This window comes from Etheostoma cragini, chromosome 3, assembly GCF_013103735.1.
Source record: "Etheostoma cragini isolate CJK2018 chromosome 3, CSU_Ecrag_1.0, whole genome shotgun sequence".
Taxonomy (NCBI): domain Eukaryota; kingdom Metazoa; phylum Chordata; class Actinopteri; order Perciformes; family Percidae; genus Etheostoma; species Etheostoma cragini.
This window is the reverse complement of record NC_048409.1, coordinates 5,069,627-5,076,360: the sequence shown is the minus strand read 5'-3', so window position 1 is coordinate 5,076,360 and position 6,734 is coordinate 5,069,627.

Below are 6,734 nucleotides of genomic sequence, written 5' to 3'. Positions count from 1 at the left end.
ATATATAATGGTTAGAAACACATAAGCCTCAAATACACACACATATATGGACAGATGTCAGAGTGAGTGGTCTGCCAGTGCTGGACCATGGGGGCGGGGGTACCTTGCTCAAGAGCACCTGGCAGGAACCAGAAGAGACCAATCCACACTCTACTTTGGTCCTTTCTGGGACTTGAACCAACGACCGACTGGTTCTCAACCCAACTCCCTAAGGGTCTGAACTACTGCAACCCTCAAGGTACTGCTAGATGCCTCACTCTGTAGCTAAAACAGAAAGCTCAACACACAGGGTGAAAAGAGGAGCTGCAGCGATGTGCAGAACAGCAAAAATTTGTTTTTGAAAATGAAACCATGTAAACCTATTCTGATATAATAATAACTAAATACAGTTATAAACCTGAAAATGAGCATAATATGAGCGCTTTAAGATTCTCAGGAGTTCTTCCATATAAGTGATGCATGGACATTCGGCCTATGCAGTTACATATTTGTGTTTTTACTATTTCATGTCTAAATGTCACAAATTAGATGTCTGGGGAAATCTTTTAGGTCAGATGTTAGAAAATCTCTGAAATATTTATTTGTCAACACTTTACCAATGGGACATTTCTCAATTCTTTAAAGGATAACTCACAGATTAAATCTGTTTCAAAACAATAGTTAGGTTCCCCTATGGAAAATGTAAAGGTTTTAAAGCTGTGATTATTAACCCTGGACCCTGGCTTTAGCTGACTCGAGTTAGAAAACTCAAGTGGATATTTTACACATTTACAGTATTTTCTTGTGTAAAATTGTCTTCTGAAAATCGAAATGAAGCACATTACAGTCGATTAGATATTAGGCATTAGATACGTGTGGGGAAACAAAGACCCCATCACAGTAAAAGCCCTGCTATCCAGCAGAGTAACAGTGACTGTGGAGAGGTCTGTGTCTGATATTGTAGCACTGATTATTGTACCTTGCCGGGTATTCCATTTTGCCTTTGTATTCCCTCTGGTGCTCATTTAAGCAGCACACAGAGATGCTGTTTTGTTGACCTCATGTTTTTTCCAATCAGTGGAGAGCTAGGCATTATTGTTCTGTTTATACTCAAACGCATGATGTGTCCATTTGAGCATGAAAATAGGATCCAGTTGCTCTGGTATTCTAGACAGATGTAGAAAATCTTTAACGTGTGTTTTTTTTTTAATCACATCATGTTGTGTTTTATTGCTCCCTGTGGATTTTGGGTCATGTTGATCTTTTTCTGTAGCTTCATGTGACAGAAATGGGTTCTCTCTGTTCTCTGCTTGGCTTCATGCGGTGTACACTCCATTCGTAAAAAAAAAAAGTAAAAGAACACTGCGTGCACATAAACTAAGAATATTTTATCAACTACGTGTTTGAATACATGACTTAAAGGTGCTCTAAGCGATGTCACGTTGGTTTTAGGCTAAAACATTTGTTATTACATACAGAAAGCAGCTCATATCTGCTAGCTGCCTGTCCCCTGAACACACTGTAAAAAACGTCTCCTCACTATCTGCTAGCTGCCTGTCCCCTGAACACACTGTAAAAAAATACATCTCCTCACTATCTGCTAGCTGCCTGTCCCCTGAACACACTGTAAAAAAACATCTCCTCACTATCTCCTAGCTGCCTGTCCCCTGAACACACTGTAAAAAAACATCTCCTCACTATCTGCTAGCTGCCTGTCCCCTGAACACACTGTAAAAACATCTCCTCACTATCTGCTAGCTGCCTGTCCCCTGAACACACTGTAAAAAATTAGATGATATTATAACTTATGTTTTGATATTTGATTAATTCCACACGTTTAGTTTAGTGTTCTTTGCTGCTGTGACAGCGATAATTACAGTTCATCCAGCCAGCCATCTAGAAAGAAAAAAAACATGTAAAGGACGTGTTTGTGTAAAGGGTTTTAATGCACATGAGTAGAATGGTAATTTGTGAAGTATAAGGTTCAAGAAAATGAAAGAAAATTGGAATGAATGAATATAAGCTGATCAGATGTTGGTAAATAATAGAAGCGGTCTTTGAATGCCGGACTTTGAGCAGATATAAAGGTTTGAGCTGTTTAATTGGTTCTCCTTGAGATAGAAGTGACAGTGTAAGAAAATCAATGCGGAGGCAGTTTAAAGGAGCTTTTAAATGGGGTTACCTTCCATCATGTGGATGGCATTGCCTCACGTTCTCCATTGTTAGCAGATTGAGCCATTGGGAATTACTTACTCCATCTTATTTTATTGGATTTTTAAAGCACTGAACGGTTTAGGTCCAAAATACTGCTACTACACCCAGACCTCTCAGATCGTCTTGGACAGGTCTGCTTTCTGTTCCCAGAGTCAGAACTAAACGGGGTGGGGCAGAACAGCGTTCAGTTTTTATGCTCCACATATCTGGAACAAACTCCCAGAAAACTCCAATTCTGCTGTAGCTCTCACTTCTTTTTAATCAAGGCCTTTCTTTTTTTGGCCTTTCTGTAAATAATTGTTGATTTCTTGTACTGAAGTTGCATAACTGTCTGAAAATCTATATCAGCATATAAAGAGACATTAAAAAGTAAGACCGGTGGGACCGGCCCGTTCTCGGCAGCTAGCAGATAGTGAGGATATATTTTTAACAGTGTTTTCTGGGGACAGGCAGCTAGCAGATACCGAGGAGATATTTTTTACAGTGCTTTCTGGGGACAGGCAGCTAGCAGATAGTGAGGACTTGTTTTTTAACAGTGTGTTCTGGGGACAGGCAGCTAGCAGATAGTGAGGAGATATTTTTACATTGTGTTCTGGGGACAGGCAGCTAACAGATTGCGAGGAGATATTTATTACGGTTTGTTATGGGGACAGGCAGCTAGCAGATAGTGAGGAGATATTTTTTACAGTGTGTTTGATGTATGTGACAACAAATGTAGTAGCCTAAAACACGTGTGACATCGCTTAGAGCAACTTTACCTGCTCTTTAATGTTTAATTTCTTATACTGCACTCTAACTTGTATTCTTGTATTGTAACCATTTTTATGTATAGCACTTTGAATTGCCCTGTTGCTGAAATGCGCTACACAAATAGAGCTGCCTTGCCTTGGAATCGGAACCACTGATGCCTAACGTTTTGGCAACATCTTTGAGCAGAGAATCAGTAAATCAGTCACAAAAATAAATCAAGAAATCCAAACTGCATAAGGAAGCCGATTTTGGATGTTGGACAATCAATTCATGTATGACACTCCTGTAATTATAAACTATTTAGGCCCAATTCTTTTACAGACATTATGTAGAAGATGTGGTTTTTATGTGCTTGTGCATAAAACGGTGCCACTCATAGACCTATCAGAGACTTAGTTGATTTCATCCTTCTTGTTAGAATATTGAATGTAGAATAAAATAACCTCTTTGCAAATCCAATCAAGAACACCATCATACGTATTCTCACCAAGAAGCAGGCTGTTAGCTGCCTTCGGTATATTTAAAGGGAAAGCGTTGACCATTGAAATCCAGAACATGTCAGACATCCTCGCCCTTAATAAAGCCAGGCTCTGGACACTCTTACATGGAAGAACAAAACGAGATTATTCTGTTTTAAAAACCTAATCCAGCATTTCTCAGACAATTTGACCTTATAAAGACAAGCTGGTAGTTAACAATGAGCTCCTAAAACAGCTGACCTCTTGCATCCTTTACACAGATTATCTGAGATGTGATCTCAAGCAGGCAACCACAGAGCGTTGCTTGTAATTTATTTTGGTAGTCTAACTGTGATTATAATGAAAAGAAGAGCATCTGCAGCTTTCAGTCACTGACCTTCTCCAGACGTGCTGGGAAATGATCTTATTATTAATAGACAATACTAGATAAGATGTTCTTCCAATCAGTATACTGTACACTGAATCTTTGCTCCAGCTCCTCCAAACGACCTTTATCTGATGAGGATTTCATTGGTTTTACTTTAAATTAACTCTCATGTTGTCCTCGGGTCAAATTGACCCGTTTTTCTTTATCAATGTTCTTTTTAATTACCAAAATAACATGATTGATTCCCCACAACGCTCTTTGGGGTGATTTTCGGGTAATTTTGAGGCGTCTTGTTCACTTTTACAGCATTTAAAAAAAAATCAAATTGAAGTTGGTTTGAAATAGCACTGAATAAAAGTTGACATATTCCAGTCTGTGATTGTCCATCAACATCCTTTCCTTTAATTTTATTTTAAATTCCGAACTTCTGCTTTTCTAGTTCAAACATTAGGTATAATTTCTTAGAATCTAGAAATCTAGTTTTCTCTTGTAAAACTAAAGGTAATAAGTTAAAGTTACGTAGTGTTGAAAGCGTAAGAAAATGTGGAAAACATTAATAAAAAGCGTCAACAAAATTACATATATATGTGTATATATATACACACATATATACACACATATATATGTATATATACACATATATATGTATACATATATATGCATATTTATATATATATGTATATGTATACATATATATATATATATATATATATATATATGTATATGTATACATATATATATATATATATATATATATATACATACGCTTTTAATATTGTATTTGTCATGCTGCTACAGCAAATCCTTGGTACACGCTCATGTATACATATATATATATATATATATATATATATATATATATATATATATATATATATATATATATATATATATATATATATATATATATATATATATCCCTGTGAAGAGTCCTGATATATACACTACCAGTCACGTTAAGTTAAGTTTGCGGCCACTTAAAAATTTCCCAAAAAACATTGTAACTGATCTCAGCTGGTATTGTGGCTATAATGGAGTGGTATTGACATTTCTAAGTGACTCCACATTTTTGTATTGTAGTGTATATATCAGCAGTCTTCACAAGGATCACCCAGAAAACTCCTTTCTTCAATAGACTACCAACTACCAGCAAGGTTATTCCGACCTTGGAATCTAATTTGTGCTACAATGACACAGCAGGATGTCAAAAACAGGAAAAGTCATACATTTTAATCTACTGAGGAGCTAACATGCCCATGCTTCCTACATTGGTGATATAACAAAAACTGTCCCTAATTTTTTCAATAAGAAGAAATCTGTACACAAAAATATACATCTGAAAACTGTAGTTACGATACACGTGTGGTCTTTTGTTTCTACATTTTTGCCTGTTTGTGTGACTAATGTTAATAAATACATAAACATTTAAACTAGTAGCTGCTTTTGGCTATTAGTTACCTCCTCTTTAATGTTTTATACTATTATGGGCTTTGGTTTCCACAGCCAGAGACAGTGTCTCTTCTGATTTTGCCCAACCTGTGACACTATTTCTGCGTCCGGCGGTCATTTCCAGCTCTATAATAAGATCTTCTTGCTGGGGGGGCCTTTAAGAGTCCTTGAAACACAAACATCATGAAAGATGGTACCTGACTACTATTTGAATTTACTATTGCATAAACAGAGCGATGGAACAGAAGCTGACATTGTGGAGGTGGAGGCAAAGTCACCGTTGTTTATGAGCCTCTAGACCTCACCTGGAGGCGGAGCGTGTGTGTTTTTAGTTTACAGTTTGCAGAAGCCAAGGTGTGTAGTTAAATGGGAGGCAGAAAAACAGCATGTGTGCTTTGAATGATGATGATGTGAGGAAGATGCAATGAGCGCTTTTTGCTCCCTGAATGGCAATGATGAGCCACAATTAAGTCACTGCCATTACCCATCTAGAGACAGAAAGAGCAGATAAAATCACAGAAGTACCAAAACTGGAGATGCAGGCTAATGTGTGCAAATTACAACCCCGCTAAGCAAAGCATGATGATGTAGAACTAAGTATTTTTCTATTATTCTGGCAGTTGCATTATTATAACCTCCATTTCATTAATGTCTTTGCAAGATCAGGATGAAGAGGACACACTGATGGACACGGTGGCACACTATATGTTTTCTGCTCGGTGCTAAAGAGAGGACGTGTTTTCTGTGAGGGGCAAATAATGCATTATTTGAAAAAGAAAAAAAAAGCTATGGTCATAGCTCTCGTGAGGAGAGGTCCACTTTTGACCATGTAGCATACTGTCAACTTCACATAGATTGTTGTTAACCTTGAATTAATCTGATAAGATGAAATTGTTCAGTTTCCTCCTGGTGAACCCTCATTTCCAATCAGTGATTTAATGCAGGTTAAAATCAATTTAGCCTGAAAGGTGATCTAAACTGAAGGCTTTCATAAGAACAACATTCATTAGTGAATGATGATGTAGTTTGGCTTTGCAATTAAAGGCATACACATGAGTCATCTTCTTAACGTTCCCTGTGAAACTGCTCTTTAATGTGTTCTCTTTCTACACGTTTGTTTATTGTGGTTGTCACGTGACCCTGACAGCCAATGACAGCCGTGTTCTGCAACCCTGCACAGCGTGTCATCTTTTTACACACCATCGACCAATCAGCTGAGTCAAGTCGACCACAATGACACAGGACACTAAGTTATGTACTCTTCAAAATAAAAGTGTAGCATTATTGTTATTTTGACATTTGTGAGCAGTTGTACAGAAACATTAGTCCATAAATCCATAAATGTTGAGTAGATACTGGACAAGACTCCAGTGAATACAATTGCATATGATGTATTTTTTTTTCCTTTAAGTGCGCCTCAGTAAAATAATCAGATTAACCAGTGCTCAAACCATACCATGGCCTTCGGCGGAGCCCACTTATTTTCTAATGAGCTG